Consider the following 24,228-nt stretch of genomic DNA (forward strand, 5'->3'; position numbering starts at 1 on the left):
AAGTGCCTGGAAATCAGTAAAGCAAACATGGGATCCAATTGCGATTGCACTGCCCACAGTACCCGCTTGGGTTTGGAAAACTGGTCACTAGGTAAGCCTTCAGAAAAATGCATGTAGTTCCAATATATTATTTTCTTTTTCACTTACAAATATTTTTGGTCTGACACCGTATGATATTTAAACTGTGTAAGCGGTAAGCTTTTCTAAATAGCCATGCTCTGGTGAAAATTGAAGTACTCTTTGAGTGGCCACTTCACCCCACCCCTTCCACCCCTCCTCCTCTGCAACCCCCGCCCCTTTCTATGCGGCCCGAAGTGTCGCCCTACAAAGTCAGCATAAAAGTTTGACGACCGCTGCTGTAGATGGTGACAGTCCACTGCTTACCTACGTCAAGGTTGAGGGGGGAGGGTGTGGGGGGAGAGGGAGAGAGGGAGAGGGAGGGAGAGAGTGTGACTGAGAGTGTGACTGAGAGTGTGACCCTATAGTCACACGTAAGGGAAGCTGCCCTATTTGTTGGCGTGTGGAAGCACACTATCTGCCGTACTACAGGGAAGGGTGTACTACTAGCAACCATGTTAAATGACGCAAGGGCAGTGGTCATAAAAATAACCTAACCGACTGGGTCCGGAGTTTTCATGCCACGACATGTAAATGGCAGCCGGTTTCAAACTGGCAGAAATTAGTTCTGTCAGTGAATTCAGTTCCATCTCAACATTTCCGAGGGAAAGTTGCAAAGGGAGGAGCTCCATGCAATGGTCATTTGGAGTCCGGTACTTCGCAAAAGGTCTTTACTCACTGAGATAGACAAAGCTGTACGTCTTCAGTGGGGGCAAACAGCACAGAAACTAGACAGTGGCTGACTGGAGGCATACAGGGTGGGACAACGAGTCTCGAACTTGTTTCTCTTTTAAATGATGAGAGCCGTCGACGGCACCGACTGCCCAATAAGGTGTTTAACGTGCAGTGTGTGGAAGCAGTACAATAGTTTAGGCCGCTAGTTTAATGTGCCCGTACTCTAACTAATGTAATAACAACAAACTGAAATATTACCACATTCTCAAACACAATTTAGTCAAACATTGCTATTGTTATTTCAGCGAAATTGCCTGTATGTGGCATAATATTGCTACAACTGACAAAACAGTAAAAACAATCCAGCAACGCCATGCGAATTCGAAGCCACATACGATCGAAATCTTCAAAAAAATTGTTCAAATGGCTCTGAGCACTATGGGACTTTACATCTATGGTCATCAGTCCCCTAGAACTTAGAACTACTTGAACCTAACTAACCTAAGGACATCACACAACACCCAGCCATCACGAGGCAGAGAAAATCCGTGACCCCGCCGGGAATCGAACCCGGGAACCCGGGCGCGGGAAGCGAGAACGCTACCTAACGACGACGAGCTGCGGACGATCGAAATCTTACGAACACATTAAAACAGAACCAAATGCACCTTGATAATTATTCGTGAAAATAAATACGCTTTTAGCTGTCGCTTTGCTTTTCAACGTGCTAGTTCAAATATAATGACAGTAATGACTGTCGTCCTTGATGAGATGTAGTGCAGGTCAGGGCTGAATACCATCCATTACCTTAAAATGACGTCTTCAGCTTTGCTAGAAGAAGAATTACTAAATCTGCGCTGATAGTAACGCGCCTGTAAAACAATAATGTAAATTTTGAATGTGGAGCGCAATGGCGGCGGACTGCAGCGCCCCAGCGATGCTGTTTTCGCTGCGCTACACACGTACAACTCAACTCACACTTTAACTTATTATATATTCGACATCTGCTCAGTAAATTAGGTACCGTTACAGACCTAGACAAGCAATATACGTAATAACGCTTCGGAAAACACACACACACACACACACACACACACACACACACACACACACCCGAGGGAGGACTCGAACCTCCGATGGGGAGAGCCGCGCGGACCGTGCAAGGCGCCTCACACCGCATGGCTATCCCGCGAGGCTTGTTGTTGTTGTTGTTGTTGTTGTTGTTTATGTTTATGTAGGGTATTTGTTGCTGCTAGTCACATACATGTGACGCCCTTATGACCCTAATATGGTCAGGCCCAATAAGGAATAAATAAAATAAATAAATATCTCGATTGACACTATTCCAGCCACGCTGTTGCAGCTTAACTGGCCAACTATATCGCTCATTATTATTCACACAGAAAAATGTCTGTAGCTATTCGGAATAGCGAGTGAGACGTGCAATTTCTTAGATCTGCGGGATCTAGCCAGCTTTGAGCGGCCTCAGCTGCATGTGGCATACGTAAATAAACGAATGGACTGCCTTCCGCGCGTAACTGAGGCCATTATGAAGGCTTCAAATAGTATCACACGGTATTAGCGTGGTTTCTTCTGTCCTGCATGGTTTCGCTGAGTGTGCCAGTAACTTTTTACTGAAAATAGCTCTCTGTCCACACTATATCTTGCGGTTTCTCTAAATATCGACATGGCTTCTTGAGAAAAGCATGACCAATTTGTTTCCTCCGTTTTCTCGGGACATGGCTTGTGTACCGTCTCTAACCTCGTTCCCGACGCACGTTAACCTTAATATGACTTACTTGCCTCCTTACTGTAACTTAAATGCAGTTCTCCTTGGAAACGGCCCGGCGCATCTCTGAATTCAAAACTGGCAAATTCGTGGTTAAATTTCTAAGAACTTCACTCTTTACTTTCAATTCCATTCGTGATACTTTTCCAGTTTATTAACAGAGACAGTTGCAGTTGGTGCCAAATGTAATGAATTATGTTCTGATTTGAATAATAGCAATAATTTAATCTTTTCAATCCGACGAATATTTTGATTAATTGAAATAAAATACTCATAGAAAATTAGTCTTCTACTGTAGTCAGACGCTGGCGGGTTAATGTGAAGTACGAGGCGATCATTTTGTCCACAGTTAAGCCTGTATTTCAGCTTGTTCACTAAGATTTTTCAGAGGCACCAAACAGCGTAATATTGTTCGGTTTTGCTTTCAAAGTGGTGTTTCCATGTGTTGTTACCAGTCACTATGTCGTGTCTCGTCGAATATCTACCAGTTAAGTTGTCGGAATCGAATAAACACGAACCAGTCGACCTGCGAGGCCTTTTGCTACTCTTTAAGTGAATGCGGTGCCCAGTGGGTACGTTGTTTGGCGAGAGATCGATGTTCGTGTGCAGCTGTTCATGCTTCAGTCAGTTCAAGAGCTCGGGGAATGATTTTTGGTGGAATTTTAACGTTTTTCCTGCATTATTGCTGATGCCTAACGTCCGTAGCTACGATTATTTCGAGAAGACTAACATTGTACCAAACTCATTTACCCAGTTTTAGAATGTAACTCCGGATTAGCACAGTTATATAATACCAAGCATTCTGTAGATCTCGTTAGTGTTCTATTCGCTTCCCCTTTGCTACATATGCTCAGTTTCTGTAATCATACCTCCAGAGGACGACCTCGACACTGAGTTATTCGCACTTGCAGGGCCACTAAAACAAAAGGCGAACAACTTGTGCACCACTCCATGCATTGGGGAGCAGCGTTCTCCTAAGTCGGTGTTTTTCAATCTGTGGGTCGCAACCGCCTGGGGGGTCGCAAAGCCTTGCTTAGAGGATCGGAGTCGCAGGAGGAAGCGGAAGAAACTTGTCTCTTTTATGCTCGCTCAGAGCGAAGCGCGAAGATATTAATCACGTCCGTACTTGCTGGCGTACTGGGACAACTGTTTGTAGTGACCGAAAACTCGCTGACCCCTTCTCACCCGCACGCCACTACCGCGGCAAAGAATATAATTATATCTCTGCCCCCAGAGCACTGCGCCATCTTTACACACTGCACTTCATTTCTCGATCAGTACAGTATCAATAGAACAAAAATAAAATACGTTGCCTTTGAAATCGCTGACATACTTCTATTATGGTTTTGGGGGTCGCCAAAATATTTTTACTTGGAAAGGGGTCGCGTATGCAAAAAGGTTTAAAAACACTGTCCTAAGCTATTACATGTCGTGTGTGTGTGTGGGGGGGGGGGGGGGAGGAGGAGGAGGAGGAGGAGGAGGAGGAAGACGATTTCAGTGGACATTCCGTATTCTCAGCTGCTTTCAGTCGTGGGTTTATGACGACAGTAAGATTCCTCAGTGAGCGACGATAAATGAGGGCATTGGTTACGGACATTGCAGCTTTCACTTCCTCTGCTGCAGTGAAAGGGATTGGAAATTTGTGGTGAATGGGGGGGGGGGGGGGGGGCGGCAGAGTTTCGCCGCGAATCTGTGCGTCGGCTTCTTTATTGCTGGTAATCTTTTCCTTAGAAGAATTAATTGCAGTAGTCACGCACCTTAATTTGCATTTTGTCTCACTAACATTAAAATAACACGAAAGTTGTTTCATGTAAGGGCTCAGAGCACAGACGTCAGTTGAAGCCTGTCCAGCATCTTAATAAGTCTCTTCGTTAAAGTCCTCTGTTAAACGTAACCTCTTAATGTTGTGTTTAATTGACAGTCAGTTCTGAGTACGTTCTTCGAAACAATATACTTTCGTGAATGAATGAATGCCCATCAGAAAGACGGTTGAAAACTTAATTCTTTAACATCAGTTCTCACTCGACAAGTGCGGTGTACATATCGGCAAAACACCCAAGTGTTTTATTTCTATTTTAAGTGAAACTGAAGAGCAGAACAGGAATACGAACACTTTAGTAAGACCAATATGGTTGAGGCATGTTTCACTTTTTTTGGCCTAAGGACGTCTCCCTATATTCTAACCTTCTTGGGAGGGAATGTCCGCTGTCAACGGACAGATGTGCAGCGTGTCAATTAAGGGAATGCAGTGCCGGTGTAAATATTTCGTAAAGGAAATACCGAACGAAATTCGCTCAGACATTGAGATATAGTTATGCGTACATGTTTCGTGGCTGGAGGCTTTAAATGTAGATGAATATATTTGACGTAAAACCAAGCGCAATGACGAAACTGCCTGCTCAACAACCAAGGTCGCATCCACCAGGCTGACGTCAGAAGTTACTCTTACTCCTCGGTGACCTTACGGTCGTTTCGAGTGAAGTTGGTTGTGAGTAGGAGTTGTTACTGTGCACAAAGCTTCTTTCTTTCTCCTTTTTTTCAGATTCTGTGTCAAAATCCGAGGACGGTGAGGAACTGACGCGGCAAGTAATTTCGTTGTTTACTAGCAGGAGCGCACCATGCCAAAATAGTGGACTTAATCCAGATCACTCGTCACTTGCGAAAATGACATAAATGCGTCGATCTATTATTCGTCGATTGTGCAGTATCTATTAAGCATAACGAAACTTCAACTTTTGACGAGCAATCTTAAGAAATTGAGGTTTACATATACTTGGAAAACTAGTTCGCATCGTTTTCCTATAAGTTTAATAAACACAACAGACAAACTTAACAGAGTAACCATTAATATATTCTCCTTCACTGTTTACAACAGTCTACCGACGCTGGGTTAACTTCCAGATTCCGCGAATGTAAAAGTCACATGGTTTTGAGTTGGAGAACTCGTCGAACGTACGGAAAGGAAATTCCTTGAAGGTTGTTCGATAGAAAGTGAAAAAGGTGAAAATCTGAAGGCGCGATATCAGGTGAATAAGGTGGCTGCGGAGTGTCTTCCCAAGCTAACGTCTGTCTAGTGTTTTTGTCAGTCCAGCAGAAAGCGGGAGGGCGTTGTCGTGGAGCAGCGTCAGTTCACGCACTCTTCCTGGTCGTTGTTCATGGACTGCGTCCGCATGACATCTCAGCTGTGGACAATGAAGTCAGCGGTGATGGTTACACCTAGGGGAATAAATTCCCACTACACCACACCGTCGCTATTCCACCAGATGCGTAACGTTAATTTTTGTTGATGCATGCAGCTCTTTGTACGGGGATTTGCTGCTTTGTTTGCGTTCAGCCATTCCTTTCTTTTCCTTATGTTAGCGTAAAGACTCCATTCCCCATCGCCAAGCCGGCCGAAGTGGCCGTGCGGTTAAAGGCGCTGCAGTCTGGAACCGCAAGGCCGCTTCGGTCGCAGGTTCGAATCCTGCCTCGGGCATGGATGTTTGTGATGTCCTTAGGTTAGCTAGGTTTAACTAGTTCTAAGTTCTAGGGGACTAATGACGTCAGCAGTTGAGTCCCATAGTGCTCAGAGCCATTTGAACCAACCCGTCGCCAACAACGGTGCAGTATAGAAATGGTCGCTGTTGTTCACAAGCCAATTGACAAACATCCAGAGATGCACATATGGTCACCTGCTGATTTTTGTTATTTTTGGCTGAGAGCGTGTAATACTCGATTTTTGAGCCTTCCCCATTGCGTGCAAATGTCGCACAATGGTGGAATGATCACAGTTCATCACATTTGTCATTTCTCGAGTACACTGACATGGATCATTGTGGATTAATGCATTTAAACGATCTTCATCAAACCCCTAAGGCCAGTAATGTCAAAACGATCCTCCTTAAAAAGAGAGAACCATTTTCTTGTCGTGCTCTGCCCAACTGCGTTATCCCCCTTCACGGGACAAATGTTTTCTGGCTGCCTCCGCTGCTGTCACCCCTCTGTTGAACTGAAAAAGAAGAATATGTAGGAAATGTTCCGATTGTTCCGCTTGGCACTCCATTTCCTAGCGTCGAGCCCCGCTCACTATCTCAAAATAACAAAATGACAATATGTAAACTCAAATAGAAACGCTAAAGTACAAATTAAAATGACGATCGATAAATTAACCTATAGCAACCGGAATACCAAAATGCAAAACAAAAACGCTACGAACTTATGCACCAACCTAATTCACAGTGACATTACTGCCAACGAAGCGGAATATAACAAAAATAAAGATAAGAATATTGAATAACATTTTCTAAAACACAAAGGATACTAGGAAAGTTTTGCAATGCGACGTAACAATAAGTCGCAGGAAGCTGATTGTTGTTGTGTTATGAGAATACTTCATACTTCGATTGTAGCTGCTGTGCCAGGTATGTGGACGTAGTCGTTCACTAGCAGAATTAATCTGAAATGCCTTTCAGGGTAGAGATGTTTGTTCAAGATCTATATGGACAGAGGATTGATGTTGGGATGTTAAAAATCAATATTAAAAAGGCTGTTTGTTAGCACTCTCAGTTGATTGGCCACTTCAAGCGAATGTTTTTTTGAACATGTCCCGCAACTACACCAGTGCAACACGAACGGGGCCATGGCATCATGGCGGAAGGGGCGGTGGAGTAATAGTTTTGAACGAACTGAGGAGGTGGGAACTTTGGCCATTGTTTTAGCTAAGCGTGGACTAACGTCCTTCTTTCTTCATTCAGTTAACGCTTTCGCCCTGTGACCATTGCACCCTATGACTTTGGTCATCGGCGGGAATTCGCGATATCGTCCTATTGACTTGCAACGAAGTGATTTTATATAAGTCATTTTCAATATATTTGCTATCAGCATACGTAGGATTATTGAAAAATGTTAAGTCCTAGCGAAATGGTGACGTGATGAAACAAATGTCATTTTCTTCGCCCACAAAATTGAGACTTAAGCCTGCGCCGAAAACAGACTTTTTAAAATATCGCAAAACGGCTACATTCGCAGATTTAGAATTCAATTTAGAATGCAGGCATCAGATTCCGACCACAATCATATGAACAGTTCTGAAGTTGTGTGTCCCGCCAATTTGAAAAATACGGTTACGGGAAAAACGAGTTTGAAGTTTTCGGTTGCCTTCTTTGTTGCTAAGTTAAACATACCTGTAGTCCCGCGGGCCTCTTTGATAGCTTCTGTCTTCCGTTGCTCTGGCCGCTCGACACACTTTTCGTCCGGTTTTGTGCAGAAGTTGCAACAATCTGGTGCGATCTCAATTTCGAGCTCGTTCGTAAGTTCCATAATGCCTATTAGGCGTTCGTTGAAACATGTCGACTACTTTGTTCCCGCTGTGAGTGGTTTTCGGGGACACTATTCACAAATCGCTTTGTATCTCGATCACGGAATTTCAGGCGAACTGGGGATGACATGCCAGAGAACGTGTTAAAAAAAAGTTTTCTTGAAATTTTCGAGGCGGACTACCCTCTCCTAACAATCGCTACCAAAGCGTCACTACAGGGAGCTGTAGGCCACCTACTCCATCTTTCACTGGCTCGATGTGACTAAAATAAGAAGACGTAGATCTCAACTGTAAGATGGATGTGGAAATATACGCTAGTTGCTACGTGCTGCACAGTTTTGAAACAACCGTACGCTTTAGTATTTTCGTGCCAGAAAGGAGAGATAAGACTCAAGCCGTTCAATTCCCAAAAAAAAATTCAGTACTTCTGCGCGTGTTTAACGCGCCGTTCTTCCTGCGAGTTGTCTCGCCACACTTACGTTTAATTTATATGAGTTGACAAAGCCACAGCTTTGCCCGGGTATTCATTTTGCCAATTTTCTGTTAAATACGAAAACAAAAAATGAACTGTTTGTAGTGTAATAACGAAAAAGACAGTTACAGTAGTCTGGGCACAGTTGCTTCGTCTGTCTACAATGCGATTTCGTAAACGTCTGTTTTGCAACGCTTCTTCATAGCTTTATAGGCGGTTACTGTTTCCGCATATAGCCGTATCCGCGTCGCAGATGAAAGCTGTCAAAAGCGATGCAGGTGTCAGGGATTTCCTTAAGTTATCTCTATTGTAGGAGTGTCTTAGTAGTAAAGAATAACTGTTTAAAACTTTATGCAGTGTATGGCATTTTTTCACACATCTCAGCGGTTACGACGTCATATCTCTTGAACGACGTGTCGTACAATAATATATTCGTGTAGGTACATTCAGCGGAATATGTAGATACATTGCAAAATGTATTACGAATAGAGTTAGCTGCAAAGGAGTAATAAATTTAAACGTCGTGCACAATCCGGCATTTTTGTTTATGACGTCATATCTCCTGAACCATTATAGGTAGGTGGTTCTTACCAAGGGATATTTGCCCCCGTTTGGCCGAAATCGGTCCATTGGTTTAGGAGGTGATGTGGAAAACGCGCGCGTACACACTTTTTGTAATATGTATAGATTCCATGCCAAGCGCTGCACAAAATTCGAGTACGCGGCATTACTTTCCGGTCCACCCGTATCCCATGCAAAACTGCATCGCTAAGTAACCAGTCAAACAATGTTCGCAGAGTATTACCTGCATCCTACCTTACGATGAGAAGAGAGCGCGCACACACACACACACACACACACACACACACACACACACACCACCCGCAGCGTCTGCCACTGAAACTGCAAAACGTAAGATCTGAGTAACAGAATTGAGCCCATTGTGAATATTGGTTATTTTCGAGCATATCTGTTTGCAATCCTATAACACTTATTATGTATTTCTAGTCATCCTCAATGTTGGTTTCATTTGAGCCAGTCTTTCTGGGAATTTTAGTGTAGGTGAGTATTAGTGTGCACTACCGCTATCAGTTTTTGGTGATATGTTAAGATTTGTTTATGTTTTGTTGTTGCAGGCCCTCGTAAGGACTTGCTCCCCGAGCGGGAGCCACCTGGCGGGAGCCTCTCGACCTGTTTGTTTGGAAGAGGTGAGTTCCGCAAGAAACGACATTCTCTTCCGGCGGAAACCCGATTGACATTTACTAGTCAACTCTATTTCTTTTAAACACAATGACAATAATTTCATTCAACTCTGGCCAGCGTTACACGTTACACGTGGCGTGTATTCTCTGTGCGCCACTTAAGATGTATTGCTTCTGAAGATGGTCAGTGCATGACCGAAACCGGCCACGATTAAATGCGTGTTTCCGTGATCGCGTCCGAAAGAAATGTCCAGAGATGAGACTCTGAATCCTGTACGGTACAGAATACTGCTTTTACTGCCGCGATTTGGTAAGGAATTCTACTTATCACTGCATACAGACTGATACATTTCATAAAGTTTAATTCTCGTGACAGAAGCGGGGATTAAAGAACAATATTTGAGCTCATTTTGCTGCCGTGCACACCTGAAAAGCAGATTGTATAGTCCGTCATTTATTGACAAAAGGACAAATCCAGTGTAGAACTGACAGGGAAATCCAGAGCGTTCATGGATAAAGAACGACTATATGGAGACATCCACGAGAGGCGCAAATTGTTAGGAAGAACGCACTGTGAAGTTGGTGCAGGTGATTTGACACTTGCCGGTCGACCAGCAACGGTCATAAAACCGTAGAAAGTTACACTAAGAGAACAGTTTGGAGCAAATGTACGTGCTCAATTTTGCCTGTGTTACCCACTGAACGTGTTTATAGGCCATGGGTTTCACTCCAGACGGAGTAGTGCTGAGATGGGTATCCTTTTGAAGTCAAAGGAACAATTATATCGAAACGCGCGCGAATAGAGAAATGTCAGCCGAAATTGGATTTGTGATTGATTTAGGTCTATTTCATCTTACTCAAATTTCTTTTCTTTTGGGGAGTGGGGATACTAATTGGTTGCCAGGTTACAGTTATGCCTGGCTCTAGTTTAACTGTCATATACAACCGTATTATAATTACACTGTTAATGTTGCTCTATTGCACCAAGTCGGTTTTCTTGCATTAGGCTGTATTTTTATTTGGAACACACACTATTTCATCCCATTCGGCATTATGAAGTAACCTTCTGTTATTCTTTACCACCAGGATACTTGATAATGCGAGCAAAGTGTGAAATTAGCTAACTGCGCATGAAACGATGTGTTCGTTGCAAACAAAAATACAACGTGGTGCAGGAAATAAGCTTAGTATGAAAAAGTTACTGTGGCTGTGGAACCGTGCACCAAAAAGGCGGCTAATATTATTGCGTGATTGATGTTTTTAGCTGAAGACATTGTTAAATATTGCGTGTTGTTGGGCACTAAGATATGCAACGATAACTTTGACAATCATCTCGATAGACGTTTATAATTTTTTAACTCCAGCACTACCCCGAAAAGTTGTTTGTGCGCGCTTTTCTATAAATGTGGTTAGTCAAGAAGTGTGACTGTGTAGTAGTTCGTTTCGTGAAGCATAATGTAACTGTCACGAGATTTGGTGCTGGTTTTATTTTTAAGACTGTTAAGGTGGATGCCATCTCTTTCAATCTGACGATACCCTCTACGTATGGGATACACTTCACTACTTCGTTTTCACATAACCCCTGTGTCCCGACACTCTCTTTCCGATACACTTCACTACTTCGTTTTCACATAACCCCTGTGTCCCGACACTCTCTTCCCGGTATATGTTTGAACATAGCATTTCTGAGAGGACCATATCTGGCGAAGTACTACACTGTGCAAATATAAGCCAACTACTCTTGTTCAGTGTGAATCGCTGTGTTCGTGAACAAATGCAGGATGTTATTAGGTGACCGGTCAAATTAATGTCGCACAATAGTGGTAAAAACAATGAGGAGGAAATGCTGGACGGGCCCTATGCCAGCCATGTTGCACGCGCTCGCCACGGTCCGTGGGTTGCTGACAGTGGAACGCCGATCCGTGTCTCCGCCCCCGTCTTACGGCCAACGACCTCTGCGGAGGGGGCGAGCTAAAGCAGCCGTCACTGTGGTTGGGTCGGGGCGGTCTCGTTTCATCAAACAGTGAGCCCAGCAAGTCATGGCACGTATATGAACTCCACGATCGGTCGACAGTATTTCGTGGGGCGGCGAATCCAAAGGACACTAGGACACTTGCATTTCCTTTGCTGTCGTATTTTGTAGAAAGGAGACCGGAAGAAGAGGCTTTACCGTTACATCGACGGTGAGGTTATTAGACACTGAGTAAATCGGCAATGTACTCTTATAAATCTCTTCATTCACTCCAGTCGATTTAGGGAAAGCTCGGAAAACCTAAATCTTGATGATCTGACTGAAATTTGGACCTCGTTCCTCCGAAATGCGAGTCCGTCAACCAATGCGACATCTCGAGCTGTCATTTTCGTATAGAAAAGCCCTAATTTCAGTTGTGCATACTGGCGTACTGCTATCTGACTAAGGCACTGTATATTTTTTCTATGCTTGAGCCATTATTCTTTATTTTTCCAGCGATAAAAACTTTTATTAAACCATTTGTGCACTTGAAAGTTGATTTGAACAGACAATAAATTAGGTATCCTCGTTTTGGAAGTGGTGTCTTTTTCTTGCCTCTGAACTGTGAACAAACTTAATCATTTTTATGGGAACCTAGAATTCAACGTGGAATCCAGCAGTTAGGCGCCGCCCTGAGGAGGATCAGTCCAAAGTCGGTCGAAACGTTGGAATTTTAGTTGTTTCAATGTTTCATATTGACACCGGAAAATACCTAGAATGAGTTTATTCAGATTGACACTGGCCGTGGAAGACAAAGAACTTAAACTTGATATTTTTCACATACACAAAGCACTGGCAGAGGAGAATGTATCGATAAGTAATATTAATTTGTAGGACCGAATGAGAATAGCACCTAGAACGTTCGTAATATTCAGAAGTCATTCTTATTTCGTATGACGTAAACAAAATATGTTGATTGTACCGTAAACGACATAGCAGTTAAGATTGTGAATAATTGGTGTCTAGGGAACAGAATTTACCTCTAACTCCAGCAGAAATCAGTATATACAGTTTCTTGAACACAGTTGATTTCAGTTTTTTTGAGTCAGTGAAGAGAGGTATTTGAAATATTAACTTTGAAACCATAGTGTGCGACTAACTAGGAACTCAGAGTAACTAACCAAAACATTGCTCATTGACATTGATAGTGACAGTTGAAATTACTCAGGCTAATATAGTTACCCTGACACGTCCCGTGGAGAATCATATGTCTGGGAATCATATGCTCAGAATTATTAGAAAGTCGTCCCATACTCAGGAATGAGATGCAAGTAACCTGCATTGCCGATCCTAGTGGAGGTGGTTTGCCACTGCGTTCTTCCGATCTGTTATAAAGGTCAAGTTCGTAACTGTATATATGTGACGAGTGCGTGTACCGTGTAGTGTTGGGGTTGTGCTGTTATGGGTGAAGGAAAGGGGTAAAGTGAAACCCGGTTTCCGGACGTAGCCTACTCCTCTCGAAAAGCAGAAAGCGGCCCGTCGAGCTTAACGTCCCCATCCGACGGACAGATCACCATCAACAGTGTCGCATGCCCTCACTTGACGAGACACTGCGATGAGGTATGGAATTTAATGCGGGACACTGACGTAAAGACGGGTGATCAGGAACTTGACGCCACCACCTCACCTTCCGTTGTTGGACAGATAGTGGCAGCGAAAATTTTCCGCCACAAGGATTCGAATCGGCGTGCCTCAGAGTCGACCGTCACCGTATAGGCGTGCGTTAGCGACCTCGTCCACGGAGGCGGATCAGAATCACTACAGCAAGAGAAAAATGGGTAGGAACATGAAGGAGGCAGCTGAGTAAGTGCGAAGTGCGGCATTCCTAACACACTTTGTTTCGGGAGGTCACTAACATACGAAAAAGAGAGGGAAGCTGGGTTTCAACGTCCTACCATTAGCGACGGGATTTACTGTGTATCTGGTACTCTCTCGGCAACATGATTTACCAGAATCTACACTGAGGTGACAAAAGTCATGGGATGGCGATAAGCACACAGAGATGTCGGTAGTATCGCCTACACAAGACACAAAAGGGCAGTCATAGGCGGAGCTGTCATTTGTACTCAGATGATTCATGTGAAAAGGTTAGCAGCGTCATCACGACCGCATGACGGGAATTAACAGACTTTGAACACGGAATGGTAGTTGGAGCGAGACGCATAGGACATGCCATTTCGGAACTTATTAGGGAATTCAGTATTCCCGATATCCAGTGTCAGGAGTGTGCCGAGAATACCAAAACTCATGCATTACCTGTCACCACCGTCAACTTAGTGGCGGCACACGGCCTTTGCTGAACAACCGAGAACAGCGGCGTTTGCGTAGAGCTGTCAGTGCTAGCAAACAAGCAACACTGCGTTAATGGCTATGGCAGCAGAAGACAGAAGCGAGTGCCTTTGCTGACAGCACGACATCGCCTGCACCGCCTCTCCTGGGCTCGTGACCATGTCGGTTGGACGCTAGACGATGAGTCCCAATTTTAGTGGGTAAGAACTGATGGTAGGATCGGAGAGGGCCGCCCAGATCGCGCGACAGAATCCCAACGAAAATTTATGGTACATAATCGAGAGTTCAGTTCATGCACAACAGCCTTCACCGGCAACACTTTCGCAATTGCTTTATACTATAGAGGCAACAGGACTCATTATTTCTGCAGGCGTCTTTCAACGATTAGTTAAGTCCATACCATGCCGAGCTGCTGCACTACGTCGAGCAAAATGTCTGAGAAGATCGTAGAAGGTATCCATGACTTTTGTCACCTCAGTGTGTATTGTCGGGAACATGTTGCACGATACGCTGGTTAGCTAATCACGCGACAAAGGCCTTTCCAGTATTTACGGGTTTACAGCTGGGTGGTCCACGACTGACTAAAGCCAGAAAGATCGCTGCCTCCGCTCACGGCCAACTTGTAACGTCAATTTGCCATACCGATTAAGAATTAGTGACGCGATTTAAAACGGGTAGGAGATAGGTGACAGCAGCAGTCCTGCAACGCCTTTTAGAATGATGTGTCTGCAGCTGCGTGCAGAGAAATAACATGCGTGCGTGATCTAGTGATTCCAGAGACCTTCTGGTTCAGTTCATTCGTTGCCGATCCGCACTGCTTTCATCTGTTAAAACCTATCTGCCCTCAACTGGTCTGCATTCGTTCTGACGAGGCGCTGCAGCTGGAGTAGTATCCTATTCTCGTAGAGAAGCTTGTACACCATTAAATAAGTAACGCACGAATCTATCAAGAACACACTATGTTGTCGAGTCCCTCCGTCTTCCTATTAGATTGGACTGCATTAGCAGTTATATAAATACGAAGACACCAGAATTCACGAAGCATATGCCGTAGCCGCCAGTTACTAGTAATACTATTCTTCCTTGAAAAAAGTGTAGCGACCACAGTCCGATATCAGACAACGTTACTGCTGCCACACGGGACTTCATATATATAAAATTACAGGATAGTTCTGAAACTTCTTGGCACCGAAACACGCACTATTCTGAAAGACGATAAAAATTGACTCCCACGATCGCGAGCGGAAGTTCATTTGCGATTATTTGACACAACACAGTTGCGATTATTTAGCACAACAATGAGAAAGTACACAGAAAGATGAAAGGCATTGTCCTACTTAAGAGCATCAGTGTGAGAGATGACATGATAGGGCGACAGTAGCTTTGTTCATCTGAGCTAACTAAATGTAAATCTTTAGTTGCTGTCACAGTCAAAAATGTAACTCTGAAACACCAGTTAGTCACTTCCTAAACACCAGTTAGTCATTTCCTAGTTCTCACGCAGTAGTTAAATATTTCAACTTTGCGTACATCATATGAACTACCAAGAAGATATCCGTCCTCGGTCAGCACCCTCCGTGATATGCCTCGAGAAAGGGACTCCAACTGTGACGTCAGACACATCGGTTATCCGACAATAACCAATTTTGATTTTATGGCGCCCCACACGTGTTTCACCCGCGTAAATCTTTCAGAAACTTCCCTGGAATAATTTTGCGGCCGCTCTGTCTACAGTAAAACAATTTTCTTTTTTGACAGACTAAGTTTGCTTCTCCCACCCATCAAGGCCACGGATGAGTCCAAGCACTGTCGCTGAGGGGCGACTTCCCACAAGAGACTGCGTCATAGTTTAATTTTTCACCGAAGTATTGTTGCGCCAAGCTTGGAGAACATTTCCGACACCCTCGATCCCGCCCGACCTGCAGGCCTCGCGTCTTCGGCGGCCCTTCAGCCTCAAGATGCGACGCCGAGCCCTGTTTCCGAGGCCCTCCGTGAATCCTGACGCGCTACTCAAAATTCGAAGAACTCACGATCCACGCAATGGATTTTGATGCGGTCTGCACCAATCAGTTGCAAATTACACAAAGACCATATTTAAGATACATTCCAACATAAATTATTCTCTTTCGTTACTTGTTAGATAGCGCACTTGTTCTTTTTTAATTGAGGGTTCTTAGTGAAATAATATAGCACAGCCACTTCTCAAATTGAGGTAGGCGAAACAAACCAACGCAGCTAAAAAGAAAAAAAAAAAGACGCAGAATGTCCTAAATAGTTATTTCGAAGGTCGTCTCTGTGCATAAGGTAGGTACATCAGGATAACAAAAAAAACTTCAAAAATATTGAGCGAAAGAGAATAATTGCAAGGTACACGTGATGTGGAATTGCTTTGTTCTACGATGCACTGATAAGAATTGATTCTCAGAATTTTATAGATATATTGTTACATCATTTTACCCACGTCGGTTGGAGAACACTGTGACTGTTTTCGTAAATATAACTGGAGATAAAATTGCAGCTAGCCACACTTATGGCAGTGAAGATTTTTTTTATTTTGTATGAATTTCACCTTCTTTAGGATCAAAATTACGCGAAATTTTTACAAGAAATCCCCATTGCCATCAAATGATGGTCTCACATTCAAAACTAGTTACGGCAAAACAAATCATTCATCAGACAAGTGTAGCTGCTTGCAGTTTTTTCTTTAGTAGTATTTACGGTATTATATCTTCATCCATTCCATAATATTCCTTGAAATTAATAGGAATTTTAGTTCTAAATTACATATTAATGACACTTCGAAAATTTTAGAAATAGTCCTGGTCTGAACGCAAAAAATTTATTAAACCAAAATATGCCATAAACCGCCCGTATCGTGTTTATTAATCACTATTAACCAGTGATAGTTACCTATTATAAACACAGTATGCGCCTGTCTTTACACCCTATCAATTGCATAATAAGTTTGGCAACCCTCTTAGTGCCATGTGCTCATACAGTGTTTCATCTTTTCTTACACCATTGAACTCTTGATGTACTCACCGAAATGTTCTACACCTAGCATAACCTTTTGAACAGACTTACACATAGCGAAGGGAGATTGCCAAAGAGCAAGAAGGAAGGTATCCTTCCTACCTAGGCAGCTGAAATACTCGTTGGGATCTACCAGTCACTATTGAATTTTTATTCTGTGCGCTTAAAATAATTTGATAAACACAGTATGAATCATATATTGATATAGCCCACAATTTTCCGTATCACTTGTTGCTTCGGCTGTCACGGTCCTGAATCAGCTGTCGCAGCCCTGCATGTAATACAATTAGCATGACTTTGTGAATCTATTGTGGCAGCGTCACAAGTGTGGTGATGTTGCGACCTTTTAGAGCAGACACTGGCTAAGCTGCTCCATGTCGGCAAGCACCTGAGCCGCGCCTCCAAGGCCAACTGCAGAGTCCTGCCCTGTGAGTTTTTACCGTTATCTTCTGCAACGTCGCTACGCAACGGTTTGCTGTCTGCGTACTGGAAGTCGTATGTTAGGATTGTTCTCCTACTGTATGTACGTGCATTGCATAGCTTCTTGCTAACTTTTCTCGGCTTCATTTTCCAGTGTGAAGTTTTCACCTCACAAATTCATAGCAGCGAAATTGCGAAGGCGTATGCGCCAAGGTAAAATGAGCAAGCGCTCAGTCGCTGCTGCTGCCCCCTGGCGCAAGAAGAGTTGCCACGCCTCCAGTGGTGAATACTGTAGAAAAAACGATAGTACTCATAGCTTGCCGATTCAGATGCTGTTGTTTCTTCATATCTGATAAAACAGGATTCCAAGTTTCACGTAGCGGGTATCCATCATCACGGTTAATATTATTATCTCTTAGTCTTATTCCGATAGATTCTTTTAAAATACAGTCCCAGTAACGCGAGGAGTTTGCAACCACGTGGCTCATTGTGTAGCATCCTCTGTCCCTCTGTAAGACAGTGCTCAACCACCACAGATTTGGCAGATTGTAAAAATCGCGTATGGCAATGATGTAAAACACATGTCATTGACGGTACGAACTGTTCGTTTGGCCAATGTGTATTTTACCGCACTATCAAAATCAAGACCAACAGATGTTGTTATTAACCGAATAATGGATGCCCGTGAAGTAAAACTTGGAATCCTTTTTTATCAGAAAGGAAGAAACGGCATCTGAATCGGCCGGCTATAAATAATAATCTTTAACGCTATATCGTTTTATCTACAGTTTTCAACAGTGGAGGTGCTGCAACTCTTCTTGTGCTTGGGGGGCAGCAGCAACGATTAAGCGCTTGGGCATTTTGCCTTCGCGCATGCGCCTTCGTATTTTCGCTGCATCTAAAGACACCGTCGCTCACGCTTTGACTCAGTTGCCGCCAAGAGCGACTTTACTTTTCTCACTTGACGGTGGCGGCCAGGTGGACTGCGGAAATATTGTGTGCAGATGATAGTTTGATCCGGCTGAAGACCCGACAATAAATTGATCTGTCCAAGACGTTGTTTGTTACACTAATACAGAGTTAATCGAGTGATCACAAAGGGCATGGTTTTCAAGTGAAACAGTGTCTGAACGATTCTGTCACCAAAATAAGCGAACTGGCTGATCTGGACGAGTGGTTAGCGCACTGGACACGCATTGAAGAGCTTCAGTCTTCACTCACTCACCAATCCTGAATTAAGTTTCCCGTAATTCCCCTAAATTGCACGAGGCAAAATTTTCTGTGGAAATTATGTGGCCGATTTCCTTCCTCGTCCATGGCAAATTTTCGCTTGTATCCCGTCTTCTGTTGTCGAACAGTCTGTGCATTTGCTATCATATTTTGGAGGGAGATAGAGAACGTAGACTACCAATAAGTTAATGGAACTTATCCTTGAACTACTATGTCTAAAAACAAACATAAAAGTACATATCGACAGATTGGATTCTGCTATCGAAACCATAGAATTATTGCATGTAAAGCTACATGCATCACTAACCATCTGAGCTTGCATACTTTGTCGATATTCTAGTTAGTTAAAGATCGGCTTCCGTGGATCTTGTACTGAATTCAGAAAAGGTTTCTTTATCTAATTACATGGCCAACCGCTCCTTCTGCTACATAGAGCCAAATATCGACGGAAAGTTAGAAGATGTTAATAAAAATTGCGGGAGGCTTCACAATAGCGCTTTAAAGCACTCTCATTCTGTAACTTTTCTGTTTCAGTGCGACAGATCGAGTACATAAGCGACATAAAATGTGTATCATGATACTGTTTCAACCACGCATTGAAGTCTCCACTGTCTTGCACAGTGCATGTCATCGTTTCTTAAGCTACTCCTCCACACATACCTTTCTATTGTACAGACCAGAGTAACTTTGGGAATGGCCGTAGTAGGTATAAGGCTCCCATGGGTAAATGAACGTCGTTCTTATTCAACTTCAACTACTTAAAATGGAACGAGTAATCGTTGAGACACCCACTGATTACCTGGCTCAGTGAAGTTTATTCATAGTTGCGTTTTTCTCCATTATACACAACTACTTCTCCACTCATTCTGTATTGATATGCTTATTCTCGAGTAGTAGTCCGTTTGTGCTAATCGGAGTAGATATCTGCCTGTTCTCTAAAAGTTTAACGGCATAGTAAGGAAACTGCCCTTCCCATCAGGTATTAGCCTTCTGTAGACCGCTTGTACGGTGCCCTTTACGTAGGCGTGATACTGCGATCGACATGTGAACAGTAATATACAGGCCGATGACACAATACTACTTACTACTTCTTGGAATGTGTTGGTACTTTGGTTTCGCAACACAAATTTGCAGCATTATCTTTTATACAATACAATATCTTATACCTAGTTCACATTCGTGTAGTAGTATCGTTACAGTAGTATTGCAATAAGTAGTGTCTTTGTTTAATAAGTGGTCCGTTTTGTATACTAGGTCTGCAAGGCAATGAATCACAACGCAACTCCGGAAGTGAGAGCGGCCTGTGGATACGTACAGGCCGGCAATCGTCTGCTGGGCGACCAACCTGTGTGAAGAGTAATTTATTGTCAACACATTCAAGCAAATTCACCGTCATGCCTAAACTACAGCGATAAGAGAAAAGTTTAAAAAAATTAGAAAAGTCATTCTGAAACAGACTGGCATATTGTGCTACTGTGAAAACAATAGAAACGAAAGGCTTCTTACTTTTGATAACACAAAGTTTTGTATATTTTGTGGCGTTTATTTATTAAATTATTAACTTATTGTAACTTTGGAGCAGTTTATTTATTAAATGAATATAGTACATCATCTGTATCCATCTTATTTGTTACAGTTATGCGACTGATCATTAATAATTTGGAAAGAACATGGGAAGTTGGACATAATTTCTGAAATTTTATTATACTTTTTGTATTAATGTAGATGAAATCGCATCAGAGACTGCGACCACTAGGCCTCCCAAGACTCGCCACATTTTAAGGCTCCTTTAGGACAGTCGTATTTACCGCTCAGGCACCGTGTCGGCTGCCTTTCTTGTCTGTGGAGAGTATAAATGGATAAAGTAAGGAAAGAGGTTATTCGAGAACAGTTACGATTGAAAAACTATTTGTATTACCATATGAAAAGAGTTCCACGCCAAAAGATCACTCTAGCATATTTTACCCAGAATTTTCCAGGAAGAGGGACCTTGCAACAACTAGGAGAGGCAGATCTTTTAGAAGCTTCAAATTAGAGATGCTAGCTGGAATTAAATATACAAACCAAAACTTTGAATGAAAAAAAAATGCTCCAGCGAAATGGATGCGGTTATACGCTGTGGTGCCAAGTCATGGGATGCCTCCTAATACTGTGTCGAACCTCCTTTATTCCGGCGTAGTGCAGCGGCTTGACGTGGCACGGACGCAAAAAGTCGGTGAGAGTCCTCTGCAGAAATGTTGATGTTGAGCCATATTGCCTCTATAGCCGTTTGTAATTGCGAAAGTGTTGCCAGTGCAGGATTTGTGCACGAACTGATCTCTCGATTATGTCCCGTAAATGTTCGGTAGGATTCATGCCGGGCGACCTGGGTGGCCATATCATTCGCTCGAATCGCCCAGAATGTTTTTCGAACCAATTGCGAACAAGTGTGGCTCGGTTCAGTTGATCAGAGGACCCATTCCATTCCATTCCATGTAAACACAGCCCACACTATTGTGGACCCATCACCAGCTTGCACAGTGACTTGTTGACAACTTGGGTCCACGACGTCGTGGCTTCAGCGCCACACTCTAGGGCTACCATCAGCTCTTACTGACTGAAATCGGGATCATCTGACCAGGCCACAGTTTTCCACTCATCTAGGGTCCAACCGATATGATCGCGAGTCCATGACAGGCGTTGCAGGCGACGTCGTGCAGTTAGGCCGGTATTACACTATCAAATTTCTTTTTCCAATGTCTTTGTCAAAGAAATTTGATGGTGTAATAGGGAACTTTGTCAAATGTCGTCAAATATTTGATCAAATCTAGGGTCTCGCTGTAGATTTGATCAAAGAAGTCGCTTGTCTTCTGTTCACTGCAATGTGACATGTTACCACGTAGAGCGCAGCGTTCTGTCATCTGTAGTGTTTATAAAAACATTGCCAGTAAATACAATTGGTGTGTACCAACTACTACAAAATTAAGAGATGTATGAAGCTGATGAGGCGCTTTACAACGTGAGGCACCCTGAATACAAAAATAGATTAAGAAGATTGCAGACCTAACCTAATCTAACTCCTGTAGCAAGGAATCTGAGTGTTACAGTGAGCCTGTCTTCTGCAGATATAGCAGTTCTTAAGTGAGTATTGTACTTTGTGATATGATAATACACTTCACTGAGCTCATAGAGAAATGCATGCTCATCTGCTGTTAAGTAATTGATGTACGACTTGACGTCCTCCACTATAAGCTCACGTAACAAGTTTTGTTGAATGCTTTTATCGTGTCGTCGTAAAACCCACGGCTTCACCCAGGTACGTTTCCTTTCGTCTCCCTGCTTCTCTTCCGCACGTGCACACAGTGCAATTGTGGTACATGCAACTGATGCTGTTAATAACAAGTTGTTGTTGCTAGCCATCTTGAACTTTGACGAAAAATATGATGACAGTGTAATACCCCTTTTTAGCGCCACGTCAAAGATCTTTGTCAAATATATTTTACGAATATTTGATCACATCTTTGATCAGATCTTTGACAAAGAAATTTGATTGTGTAATACCGGCCTTAGCAAAGGCACTCGCGTCAGCCGTCTGCTACCATAGCCCATTAACGCAAAAATTTGCCGGACTGTTCTAACGGATACGTTCGTCGTATGACCCATATTTGTTTCTACGGTTGTTTCACGCAGTATTGCTTGTCTGTTAGCACTTGCAGCTCTATACAAACGCTGCTTCTCTCGGTCGTTAAGTGAAGGCTGTCGGCCACTATGTTGTTCGTGGTGGCAGGTAATGCATGAAATCTGGTGTTCTCGGCACATTCGCGACACTGTGGATCTCGGAATACTGAATTCCCTAACGACTTCCGACATGAAATTTCCCATGCGTCCAGCTCCGACTACCATCCCGCGTTCGAAGTCTGTTAATTCCCGTCGTCTGGCCATAATCAAGTCGGGAACCTTTTCACATGAATCACGTGAGCACAGATGACAGCCCCCCCCCCCCCAATGCACTGCCCTTTTGTACCTTGTGTACGCTAGACTGCCGCCATCTGTATACAATATGTGCATATCACTATCCCATGACTTCACCTCGGTGTTACATGATTTCACAGCAGAGAAATCAAGTTTGTGGTGGATTACAATCCCTGTATCGCCAACGAGTATAAATGAAACTTTCGATACTGATAAGTGTGGCTTCTGATGGAAAGTGCATATTTTCAATTTATGACGAGTCAGTAGGTTAGATGTTAAAAAGTAACGGGGCACGACAAGGACGGCAATGCACACGCATAGCTCAGTATCTCTTTTTCCACACACAGATAAGTTCGGGACGTAGATAAACGAGATAGATTTGTGGTCGCATCTGGCTGGCTTCCAGAGGACAGCCGGAACGCTCTGACGTCCTGCCCACGTTTGGTAGTCGAGGAGGAGTGGCCAACGCAAGTAGTGTCGCAAGACAGGGGCCCACTCACTGCTGAACGGCTTGGCGTGGGCCGCGCTTCGCAATTCACGCCTCCTCACATCGGAGCAGCGACCAGGTGGTCTGGCGGTGACCATTGCGCAAGACTTCCCAAGTCTTTGAAGTGAATAAATTCACGGAATCCCTGGTACTCATGCCTCCAGTTATGCATGCATCGATTTATCTGATTCTCTGTACATCGAGTGCATGTTGTTGTTGTTGTTGTGGTCTTCAGTCCTGAGACTGGTTTGATGCAGCTCTCCATGCTACTCTATCCTGTGCAAGCTTCTTTATCTCCCAGTACTTACTGCAACCTACATCTTTCTGAATCTGCTTAGTGTATTCATCTCTTGGTCTTCCTCTACGATTTTTACCCTCCACGCTGCCCTCCAGTGCTAAATTTGTGATCCCCTGATGCCTTAGAACATGTCCTACCAACCAGTCTTTTCTTCTTGTCAAGTTGTGCCACAAACTCCTTTTCTCCCCAATTCTATTCAATACTTCATTAGTTACGTGATCTACCCATCTAATCTTCAGCATTCTTCTGTAGCACCACATTTCGAAAGCTTCTATTCTCTTCTTGTCCAAACTGTTTCTTGTCCATGTTTCACTTCCATACATGGCTACACTTCATACAAATACTCTCAGAAACGACTTCCTGACACTTAAATCTATACTCGATGTTAACAAATTTCTCTTCTTCAGAAACGCCTTCCTTGCCATTGCCAGTCTACATTTTATATCCTTTCTACTTCGACCATCAGAGGCCTGAATATGTCATTAATGAGGTGCCGAAGGAATTGGTCGTCTAAAATAACAACTTCTAAAAACATACGACTGTTTGGTTATATTTCTTTGGTGAATAACTGCGCGTTGTGGTCCCTGCTTCGTTGCTGTATAAGGACTTTCCCGTCGAATTCGAAAGGCTGACTTCAACGTATTTTGTTACTTAGAATCCAAAACAGATTGTATGCGTTACTTTCGCAATAAAACAAAATTTTGCTGTGTACATGAAATTCAAAATGTTGCACGAAAGCCACTCCAAAAGCGAAATTCGAGCCGTCGTTGGTGGTGGCAAAAGAAGAAAAGGAAACTACATGTTTTAAGAACAATGACTATTATTGTACAGTAAAATACTTACAGGGATTGTCGGCCGAAGTGGCCGAGCGGTTCTAGGCGCTACAGTCTCGAACCGCGCGACCGCTACAGTCGCAGGTTCGAATCCTGCCCTGGGCATGGATGTGTGTGATGTCCGT

General features: G+C 43.4%; 1 protein-coding gene across 4 annotated transcripts in view; it reads left to right on the plus strand.

The window, feature by feature from the left end:
- The window catches only part of LOC124595959 (CD109 antigen-like), a 242,483-nt gene that overhangs the window by 37,271 nt on the left and 180,984 nt on the right, over positions 1-24,228 (plus strand). For all 4 annotated transcript variants that reach the window (XM_047134889.1, XM_047134890.1, XM_047134885.1 and 1 more), the window contains exon 2: positions 9,486-9,557. The gene's annotated coding sequence lies outside the window, so the exon portion shown is untranslated. The remainder of the gene's footprint in view (positions 1-9,485; positions 9,558-24,228) is intronic.

The sequence above is a fragment of the Schistocerca americana genome, chromosome 2, assembly GCF_021461395.2.
Source record: "Schistocerca americana isolate TAMUIC-IGC-003095 chromosome 2, iqSchAmer2.1, whole genome shotgun sequence".
Classification (NCBI taxonomy): domain Eukaryota; kingdom Metazoa; phylum Arthropoda; class Insecta; order Orthoptera; family Acrididae; genus Schistocerca; species Schistocerca americana.